At 50.7% G+C, this 11,209-nt stretch overlaps 1 long non-coding RNA gene across 1 annotated transcript; it reads right to left on the bottom strand.

The window, feature by feature from the left end:
- Positions 1–8,399: 8,399 nt before the first annotated feature.
- LOC142412578 (uncharacterized) lies at positions 8,400–10,710 on the bottom strand. Its single transcript, XR_012776524.1, has 3 exons — positions 10,679–10,710; positions 9,756–9,949; positions 8,400–8,671 (listed from the first exon to the last, which is right to left on the bottom strand). It is a non-coding gene; the product is annotated as an uncharacterized LOC142412578 (long non-coding RNA).
- Between the last annotated feature and the right edge of the window lie 499 nt (positions 10,711–11,209).

The following is an 11,209-nucleotide window of genomic DNA, read 5'->3' as shown; positions in this document are numbered from 1 at the left end:
TTTGTGAAAGCAGGAAAACTTGCTAATATGTTTTCAGATTAAATGGACCTTTTCTTCTCTTAATGAATGTGCCTAAAAATAACAGGAATTGCACAGTCGTGTCAAGAGATTAAATTACCCTAAAGTCTGCAGAGGGATTACAGCTGTCTGAAAACAATACTTATATACTTTATTCAGCAATGGTGTGCTTAGTCAAGACAAATTTGAGTGGTCATGAAGACTGCTTTGTTTCTCTGTTAGTCCAGTGCTTGTGAAACGCTGCATAAAAACACAGTAGCGTGAACCGCCTGACATCCACAAACAAGTCTGTTTTAGCAATCGCCCTGTACAAAGCAAACCCAAAAATCAGTAAAGCCACCCAGCAGGTTCCAGGTTTCACTCTCCAAAGGGCTGTCGTACACAGCAAAGCGTACGATATACAGCCACATACATCCAAACCTGCCTGAAAGTTTGTATTATAGAGCCATGTTTTCAGTAATTTATGATCCTACCAAACTAAATAATTGAGTGACACTTTCCCTGCCCGAGTGTCTGAATTCTCATTCTTTGCCCCCCTAGTAGTATTTGCAATGTCCGAGTCCGGTACCTAGACTCTCATGTTAATTCGTAAGGGGAATTACATGCCTGCAGTGGCAGCTGCAAAGCCCAAATACAGGGAGGATGAAGCTGCCTGACCTGGCCAAAAGAGAAATCCTCATGAGAAAGGTATGCCTGTCACCCTGCCTGCTTCAGCATTTAGGCCTGTAGAAGGACATCTCCTTGCAGGCAGCCAGCCAGCCCTGCGTGCTGTCTTTGAGGAGGAGGACAGCAGTGGCAGCACCCTGCGAGTCTCCAAAAGCTCGGTGCAGATAGCGTGCCTACCTGGTCTAGCATCTCCCAGGAGTGACAGAGAGGCATACCTACAGGAGGATCTCATGGGAGCGAGTCAGCCACGCTCAGTACTTCTGGACAGACCTTGACACCTCAGCACCATCACACGTAAAGTAGGTACTGATGAACCTGAGGCACCTTCAGATATGGGTGACAGATGACCCAGAGTTTTAAGGACAGACATGTGGGATTTAGGCACCTCACATGACAAGGCAGGCTCTGGCTCCCAGTCTCTAGTAGATTTACCCGCAGTGATGGTGCCACCTCCCTCCCAGCCAGAGGCAGCCGCTCAGGTGCAGGAGGGACACATGCTAGATCCTCTGTGTCAGGAGTGACAGGGAATAGCCCTGAATATCAGCACAAACCACCAGCAAGAGTGGTTTTGGATTCAGAGGTCAGTTGCAGGTTGAATGAAAAGTGTAGAGAAAATAAGGACATATTGCAGAGAATAAAAAGACTTACCGGATAAGGAAAAAAAGACTAGGAACAAAAGGTGGCAGAAGGGTAATACAAAGACATCTGAGCACTTGCAGGACTCGGTGCTTCTCTGGAATGACTCAGCCTTGCCTAATAAGCTTGCTCTAACGCAGACAAAACCTACACAACACACCACCCCATCCTGTGCTGGAGGCAGATTAGCCTGGACTTGAAAGTCTGCCTTTACCTGAGCTCCAGATCAGCTCAGAGAGGTAGCAAAAAGATTGAGGGGTTGGTGCCAGGCAGGGCAGCAAGGTCGACCCTTCCCACGGACTTCAGGCCAGGAGCAGGTTAACACAGAGCAGCTCTGTTATGTCTCTGCTTCATCCCCACTTGTTGCGTATTTTCAGTGAGAAGTGGCTGGTGGAGCAGCTGAACCTCCGTCTTGCAAGCCTTCTGCCAGCAGAGTCCCCTCTGTGAAGGGAATTTTGCTGCTGGCCGTCTGCAGCCAAAATCTCACCCTATCCGTTGATACTCATTTGCCCAGAAAAGTTCACTTCAAAGGCAACAGCTGCTCTTCAAAGAGGCAACAAATTGCAGTGAAGTGGAGAATCAGTGGCCTCCCCAGCCTTGGCCAGAGCTCCTGGAAGTCTTTGGAGGGCCCCTGGCCCAGACTGCAGAGATAAGCAACCCAAATTTGAGGAAGGGGGGTGGTGGTGGTGGTGGTGGTGCAGGTTGTTTGTAAATTTTCTTAAAGAAGGAAAACCTTCACACTTTCTTTGGAAAAGCCCATTTGTCATTTCTAATCCACTTCAGTGTGGATTTAAAATGGAGCGTTATCTGCCTCCACTGAGATCCCACAGAAAATATGAATGGCCATCTGTCAACTCTGAGCATCCCTGTAAAATTACAGGCATCCAGCCTCTGGTAGGGTACTAATGAAAAAGTGAAAACTGCTTTTTTGCCCATCATCTTACCCAAGAAATGCTGTAATTCTTTGTGGCTGGTGTAAAAAAGCAGAAAATTATGTTCAGACTCTTCAGCATAATTCAGGCATCCTCAGTCTTTTGAGATTGCCACCCTGGGTTACCATCATGTATTGCTGAAAGGTCATACGCGACAATAAAGTATCTATCTCCAGACAGAGAGACACTCTGGCAGCCTGGAAAAACTCCACCATCCCATGTGCTGTCTTATATGACTGAAAAAGGGGTTGTCATATATGAGAAAAATTTACATTTATCAGGCTTCAAAAACAACGCAAAACAAAAGAAAAAATTATATTTACCTTTCATATGTTTTTTGTAACTTTCCTGCCCTGGTTTTGTTCACTGTACCCCCCCAAAAAAACCTGCATTTAATCAAAGACTTCAAATTCATACGGTCCCACCATCTCTCTCCCTGTACTCTCCTACCCTTTCTTACAGTGTACCTAAACCAGTGACTGCATTGCTGTGTGGTTACTTAGGACCTGTGTTCTGCAAATAAATGCCCTAATGAAGAGCCTTATCGCCACAGAGGCTCACAGACTCGGTTCGAGGTACTCTGATCAGGCTCTCAATGGGCCAAGGGGAACAGAGACCATTTTTGGTTTACAGAGCTTTCCCGGAGAGCATCTCAGCACTGAGATTGTACCAGGGAAGGCCTAACAGCCAAGGGATTTCCAGAACATTACAGTTTTTCATCTCATCAGATGAAATACCAATTTGTGTACCAGTTTTATCCTCCATAATTTCTCCACAGTTACAAAACGTTGGTTCACCTTTTTTTTTTTTTCTTTTAAAAAAGGCACAGAGTCTACAGAAACAGGAGTTCGGTGCGCTGAACTGTTTAGCAGACGAAGAGACAAACTGAAAGGCAAGCACAAAGCACTCTTACTCAAAGTGACAACATGCATTCAGGGCTTCATGCGAAGCCCATGCAGGACATCCAGGGACTGGGAAAAAAACCCCCTCAGAAGTATCTGGCTGTTCAGTTAAAAGCAGGTGGTTGTGGCAGTAGTAGCCAGCTTGTACTCTGAAGTAGAGCAGTTCTGTCTTTCACGTGTCTGTTTCCTGACTCAGTAGAGCTGCCACGAGTGCACCTTGTCCTTCCTAACTCTGAAGCGATGGGGCACTTACTTATAAAGCACCACGCCGCCGCAGCTTCACCTCGAAAAGCATTTCCCCAAATGGCAGTTCTCTGCCGAATGTTTATTACCCCTCAGTGCTTTCTCTACCAGATATGATTCATTTACTAGAAAAATGTTTCTCTTTTCTAGCCCAGATAGGTTTGTAATACCACCCACCTGACCACAGCATCTGAGCAGCTTCCAGAATTGCATTCAGCAACATGCCTAACATCTGTCACATGTGGTTTGCTCACTCGCTCTCATCTTCTTGCCCAGGGAAGGTCTGTGTGTTCAGTGGCTTTTTTCACTTTGGCGTTTTATTTTTAAGGTGCTTCTGGATGTTTGCTAGAGAAATCAGCACCAGGAAGCATATCTTAAATGGAGAGCAGAAGGAGATAAGTCTGTGATTCTCCTTGGAGGAGTTTCTGCCATTTGGTCTAGGACCAGCCCTTGAGAAACCCTCTGTCTCCTGGACAGACAAGCTTACAAGTTCCCCTGGACCTGAAAATGTTTACAATGGAGGTGGTGAAACACTGGAACAGGTTGCTCAGAGAGGCTGTAGATGCCCCATCCCTGAAAATATGCAAGGTCAGGTTGGACAGGGCTCTGAGCAACCTGATCTAGTGAAAGATATCCCTGCTCACGGCAGGGGGGTTGAACTAGGTGATCTTTAAAGATCCCTTCCGACCCAAACCGTTCTGTGATTCTGTGATTTTATCTGAAAAGCAGGGGGGTTGAATACGATCCTCAGACTGGAATTCAGATTTTTTAGGAGATGTTCAAGCCACCGAGCACCTGGAACACAAAGACAAAAGCTCGATGCAACTCTCCTATTCCAAGCCATTCAGATCAGAAACACGGGGCAGGTTTCTGGCAGAAGTAGCAGTGATTCCACAAATACCATTAAACCACCCATACAACCTGGTCAGCCAGCAAAGCCCTCTGCGACACCCTCGCTAACCACTGGGTATGAATGAGGGACATGCAAACTGTTCCATTGCTGCCCAAGAAAAGAACCCAGACACTCTCTTTCTTATTTCTTCTGAACAGATTACCCAAGTAAAATACCATCAGTATCATTGTTTTCTGACCAGAGCCACACTCTCAAGTGAGAGTGACAGGTAGGACATGATGTGGTGGCACTGAGAGCTATTTCAAATAAATGAGGCAGTACAAATGCAGATTAGACAGGGCAGTAAATGGCATCAAGAGGGAGTGATGTGCAGCAAGTTCTAGAAAGCAGGAGCATTCTTTTAGGTTAGATTTTTAAATGAGCATAGCAGAGGGCTTAACTTGTTACTGTGAGGTTAGCTGGGCTTGGAGCCTTCCACCTCCTAGGACCTGAACTGATCAGGGCTGTCAAGCTTTTCTTTCCACTGGGACCTCAAAGATCTGGAAAGAGAGAGGAAGGATGAAAGGAAAGAAAGAAAGAAAGAAAGAAAAAAAAAACAGGCTTCTGTACTTAGCATCCGGGACACTCATCTCAGAACAAGGAGCCTCATGTTGCAGCTCCTGCCCAAAAGACTTCTGGACACAGTGAATCACACAGTGAAGATTCACACAGCGAATCTTTCACTCTTTTTTGGAGGATGGAGCTGCTCACAAGGACAGCAGGACCCAGGCAAGCCAAGAACCCAGTACCCAGAACACTCTCCAGAGAGAAAAGAAACTTTGCCCCCCCCAGGCAGAAGAGGTAATTGATGTCTGCAAAATAGTGGGTGCTCTCACCACTCAGTGACTGCTAAAAGGGGAACAGACAGGGAGGGTGGAAGGAAAGGGCATAAAAGGTGGCCGCGGAGCAACTTCTTCTTCCAGCGTCTTCTGAAAGAAAGCAAGTGCTTTTGCTACAGAGATCTGTCGGAAAAGGTACAGTGAGAGCACCTACCACACCGAGCTGTCCAAGACATGCAGGGGGAAGGGCTGCCCACCAGGTGACAGCTAGAGCTTGTACCTTCTCACAGGGCTATCAGCTCAGGGACCTCTAAAAGGCTGCCTGGCTGCAGTGCCCTCTCCCTTTTACCATGATCCTACACCATGCAGAGACCAGGGCAACAGCTGGAAACAGACTGACAGCAATCCGTGGGGTACGCAAGCAAGGCATGGACCTGGCCATGGGACAGGAGCAATCATAGGAGCTTCTCACTGCAGGTTAGGATTTCAGAGGGATGGCAATGAAGAACACAGGGCCTGCAGCTCCACAAGCCACTGTAGCGCTTTTCTCTGTCTTTGTATCCAGTGCGCCAGGTTACTTTCTTACAAAAAATGAAGAAATGTGGCTCAGCGGATCTCTCTACAATAACTCTGTGATGGAGATCCCCTGGCAGACAATCCGGAAACTTCAGGCCATCGGCACTAACCTCTATTTCCCTAGCTAAGCAGCTCTTGGATCATTTGTGGAGCAGATTTTGATGGCCAGAGATGTGAGATGAAAGCTGGAAGCAAGAGCCCTGCGCTGCAGTATCAGAGATTGCCCAGCACCTTCTAGCAAGCCTCATCACTGTAGGACGATGGCAGTTGTCCCACACAAGGCTTTAGTTTTTGCTTTGCTGCAAAGCACAAGGAAGACACTACCAGCTCGCAGGCTGCGATTTCATGGTAGTGCTGCCAGCTTGCTCGTTCCCACCCACTGTGCTGGTCGGGTTGTTAGTGCAGCCGCGTGATGAACTAGACCAGAAATGGATCCAGCTGGAAAAAAACCCAACAACAACAAAGAAGGGAAGGTGGGAAATCTTTGCCAGATCCATTCCCTGATGCAGTTCCTCATGTAACTTCACCAGCAATGCCAGGGGCAGGAATGAGTGGGCTGGATGAGGAAGGAAGGGGATGCCTAAGCCAGCATTTGAGCAGTACAGACTCAGCTGTGAAACTACTGCCTCCATTGCTTTCAGCCAGACTGGCAGCTCAGGACTTAAAGACCTTGCACTCCACGAACAACCATGGCTCACTCAGCTCCACCTGTTTGCAAACACCAAGCCCTCTTTTGCATTACTTGCGCTCAGATAAAGACAGCTTTGCTAGAAAAAAAATATACGTATTAACTTTTCCCCAACCCAGGAAGATAAGCATCCACTGATTATTGACCCCAGGTATGGCCCAGATAGGAGTCAACATCTATCCAACTGCCTGACAGCAGAAGCAAGATGCTAAACAGCACAGACCCAAGAGAGACGGTTTCTGAAGCCATCTTCATTGCAGTACTACACAATCAGCTAGAAGGAAGAACAGAAAGAGGAAAAAAGGCAACTGAAATCAATGGAGTGGATGAAAACACCCTGTTGCCTTGTCCTCCAGTACCGATAAGTCTCTAATTCTCTGCCATGCTTCAGTGCCCAAGGTTCATCCCCTCCTAAAGAAAATAAGCTACTTTACTTACTACATTGAGCACTGCCACAATTCATTTGCTAGCAGTTGCAACTGCGTGACTCCCTACATGCTGGATTTTTTAAAAAGAAGGGAAAACGTGAAAGGTTGCTTCTTAGCTTTCCTTGGCAAATGCCTGTGACCCAGGAGGAAACTTCCAAAGTAGGTGAAGTCAAGCGAGAAATCCCACCAGCAGCAGACCTCGGCTGCGGCCGGCCGCGCAGCCGATGTATGCCAGCGGCTCTTCGAGCTGAACCAGTAGAGGTCTCTCTTCCACTAATCCACTAATAAAAATAAATAAATATCTATCTATATTTGTCTGTGTGCGCATGTGCCTTCCCTTCTGATCCCCGGTCCCCAACCAGAATGAAATAAATACAGCAGGAAGCCGGCAGCTCGGATGGGAACAATTTATCACTTCATTCCGGGAAAAAAAAAAAAGTTTGTGGTCTACCAGGTTACCAAGCTTACGGCGTCGACTCCAGGCTTCGCATCAGGCAGGAAAAATTTATGGTATGGTCAGTCCCAGACCTCCAGCTTCTCTCCCCAAGGAAAGCCAGGACCACAGCTGCAACCGTGCTTACCGGGGCACAGCCGTCTCCTTGCAGAGCTCTTCCAGCCTGCCCAGGTAGTAGGGTGATAGGGATCCCTTTCTGCACTTGAAGGTCCCTGGTTTCAATCTGGATAGAGCCAGTCATGACAGAAAGGCTTTATCAGGCAACAGTTGTTTTTTTGGCCTCCATGTAAAAGACTGCTTGGTCTTTGTGGGAGTAACGTCTGGAGCACACAAAATGGGGCGTCTGCCCACGACTGGAATCCTTGCTTGAAGTCTCAGATGTGAGGCCAAGGATAAAATTGGAATGAAACTAATGTTCCTGCCTGCTGGCTCCTCCAAACAGCTGCAGGCACAGTAGGATGGCCAGGTATAAAAGCCTGAACTGGCACAGCCAGTCTTGTGGATAGGGAATGCTAAACCACAAGGTGTGTTGCTCCGCGCTTCCACCCAGAGCCGGCTGGCAGGTGCTAAGCTGCCGAAAGGCAGCGGGGCACCCCTCTGCCAGCACAGCCTGCCACGAGCACCCGCTCAGGTCAGCTTGCTTAGCTGGGCCATGAACTGGCATCTTCTGCTGCAGTGGCACCAGTACCGGTGTCACCAGCTGCGGCAGCCCACCACTTAACGTGTTAGCTGCAGCTGCAACACTCCCTTCTCCAAAACCCAGAGCTGGAGAACGCACCCCAGAGCCCTTGGAGGTGACCTCCATGGGATCCTATAGCACCTCAACAGCAAACAAACTGCTTGTGCCCTTTGCTTGTGGAGAACCAGTGGATTAGCAAGGTTTATTAAGACAGGGACGGTGCACGCAGCCAGGCGCAGCTGGGGAATGGGGGGGAGTCCAGAGGGGTTACCCGAAACCCTGCTCCCCAGTGATGGCAGAGTGTGGGAGCAGCGGGGAATGGGCAGGAAGCAGAGCTGTCCCCTCTCCAGTGACAACGCACAGGGCAACCGCACTCCACTGATGCACAGCTGCACCCCTGGTTGGGGGGGGGGGGCAAAAAGAAAAGCAAACCAGCTGTATCTGTTTAACTCGAGTATATCTCAATTGGAGACAGACGCACGTGAACACGTGTCTGCTCCCTGAGAAAGAAGGCGAGTTCAGTTAGATCACATCTTGACTGCGGATTAGGCCTAGAGAAGCTGAAGGTGCCCTGCAAAAGGAAAGCCACTTTGGGAAGCGTGCTGGCTGCCGGACAACAGCTCTGTAGTTCGCCCTGGTCCTCTCCACTCATCCATTCCTTTGAAGCTATCATGCTTCCATGCTGCTCCCCCTGTGCAGGGAGCTGCAGGCCATAAACCCTCTGAGGCCGGGATGCTGTTCACGTGCTGCAGCGGCAGCTCGGGGCTGGAAGCTGACCCTGTAACAAGTGACAAAGGTCCCCATCTATCACAGAGCACCGGGCAATGGGAGACCTGGGAGCAGGTCAGCTCCCAACTTCGTTTTCACCTCAGCAATATTTTTTGTCCACGTTGCTAGACTCGGACTTTTTCCTTTTGCTTTCGTCTCCCCAGGAGACGCCCAGGCACCTCGCCACATCTGGGCTGCTGCCCCTCTGCCACCACGCCCAAGGAGCAGGGGGAAGACGCGGAGAGAGGAGCGGGGGCAGAGCTCTGCGGCGAGCAGAGCCCCTCCACCTGCCATTTATTAGTGCCTGTTTTGCATGGCTGGTAACCTTCTTTAGGGGGATTTTTGGAGCTGCTGTCAGTTTTGGTTTGTTTTCTTCAGGCAGAAGCAGGTGAAGAGTGGATAGTCGGATGCTGGTTTATTTTCAGGTGGCTGCCCTTTTTATATTATTATATATTTTCATACTATTTTTATATTTGTTATTATTAATTTTCTATTATAGGAAAATACACATTTGCTTGCCTTTTAAGTAAAGTGAATTAAGAACTTTTTTCTTTTAGGAAAAAGAAAAAAAGAAAAAAAAAACCAGAGAAGAAAACCACTTTTCCCTCTACTTTTTGCCTAATTTTGAGTCTTGCGATGACTGATGTGGGCAAGGCAGAAAGCAGGCAGGGAGCGGAAAGGCACACGAGCTCCCTGGACGGAGGAGGTGGCCGAGCCTGGGTGAAACACGGCAAACCGCAAGTGCAGATACTACCCGCCCAGTGTGAAAAATGCCTTTTTTCAGCTCAGTAAGTAAATGAAACATCAGAGGTGGGGGGGGGGGGGGAAATCTGTATTAAAAACGAACAGAAAGTCTTCAAGGTTTTTCCAGTAAAATCAAGGCAGAAAAGATCTCATTTGGGGACAGAGCAAAACAATTCGTACAGTATAATCTAATGATTTTACTGCAGATCAGACATTTTGTTAAAGCCATTATACTGTGAACATTTTCTTTTGGTGAGGATTTTAAAAAAAGAAGTAACAAGAAAAAAATATTAGATTACTTTTTAAAAGAAAAGTAGTTTTAAAATAAAAAGTTGAAAATAACAAAATACCATAAGCAGATGTTGCAACAAAACACGTTGAACGTTTCTGCAGTGGAACGTTTTCTTTTGCAAACGACGAAATTCAGCGTTTCCTCAGGTTTTTTCAGCTGAAGGTACTCAGACGGACAGATGGGTACGGCTGCTGGAAAACTTCATTTTCCAGTTAATTTCCGCGTTTGGGGAAGAGTAGCCCAGTCCGGCATCTGAAAAGCGGCGGGCGTTAATACCGACTTTACGGACACATCGTCAGTACTTTCTCTTCCAGCCAAACGTCTCGGGTGAAAAACGGTCAGACCCACACCCAAAACATTCCCACTAAGGACCGGGTCATACCCCTCTCCTCTGGCACGGGGATACACAGCTTTAGGTAAGGGAAAGCGAACCCTTTTCTGCAGCAGGCCCTGTGCGCAGCCCAGCCTGCGCCCCGCGTGTCCCGCATCCCCAGGGGGCTGTCCCCTTTCCCCGTGGGAAGCCGAGCTGCCGACGTGAACGAAGGAAGAGCGGGAGGAAATCAATCCGGAACTTTAAAACTCGCGAAGCAGCAAAGCGGGGGCTGCCCCGGGAGCACCTGCGGGTTTGCCCGGCTGCCCCCACCCCTGGCACCCACCGCCGGCGGGGCCCTGCAGCCGCCTCCGTGCCTGGATCGACACCAGTGTGCCAGGCCCACGCAGCCCCGGGACGTGTCCCCGGCCGCCGCCCCTGCCCCGTAACCCACCCCCGCCCCCCAGGGACGGGCCACGACCTCTCCCCCGTCCCGCTCCCCGCGTGGCACAGGGGGACACAGGGGCCAACGGGCGCGGTCCCCGTGTCGCTGCGCTGGACGCCCCCTGGGGCCGTGCCCCACGGTGAGGCGGGGACGTGCCCCAGCCCAGCCCCACAGCCCCCCGCGAGTGGGAGGGGCCCGCTCCCCTGCTCCCCTGCCTGCTCCTCACCGCGGCACCGCGCCGCCGCGCACGCGGGTGTGCGTGCAGGTATGTGTGCGCGCGGGGCGGTGCGCGCCTGCCTGCGCACGTCCGCGCGGCGGGAGAGCGCCTCCGCCCCTGCGCGTGAGGGCGGCGTCCTCGCGCCAGCGGGCCGGGGGTGGGGGTGGGGTGGGTGCGCGCGTGCAAGCGTGCGCACATCCGCGTGGACGTGTGACCGGGGGCGGGGGGGATGGAGAGGGAGGGAGGCAGGGAGGCTCCGCGCGCTCCCGCCGCCGCCCGCGCGCGCCCGCGGGGCGGCCGCGCCTATTGCATCAGTCGGGGCGGGCCCCGCCGTGCAGCGCCGGGGCGGGGCGCGGCCCAACCCACGCGAGCCGTTCGCCGCGCACAAAGTGCGGCCGCCCCCCCGCCCCCCCCTTTCTTCCCGTCCCCGCCGGGCCCGGGGAGCGGCGCCAGGCGGAGGGAAGCAGCGAGGCAAGGTTGCCTCCAGCCGCCCGAGGAGGAAACGCTGCGACGAGGAAGAGGAGGAGGAGGAAGGGGGGG

This window comes from Mycteria americana, chromosome 1 (assembly GCF_035582795.1).
Source record: "Mycteria americana isolate JAX WOST 10 ecotype Jacksonville Zoo and Gardens chromosome 1, USCA_MyAme_1.0, whole genome shotgun sequence".
NCBI classification, from domain to species: domain Eukaryota; kingdom Metazoa; phylum Chordata; class Aves; order Ciconiiformes; family Ciconiidae; genus Mycteria; species Mycteria americana.
Note: the sequence above shows the minus strand (reverse complement) of the source record. Positions and strands in the feature narration are given on the sequence as shown.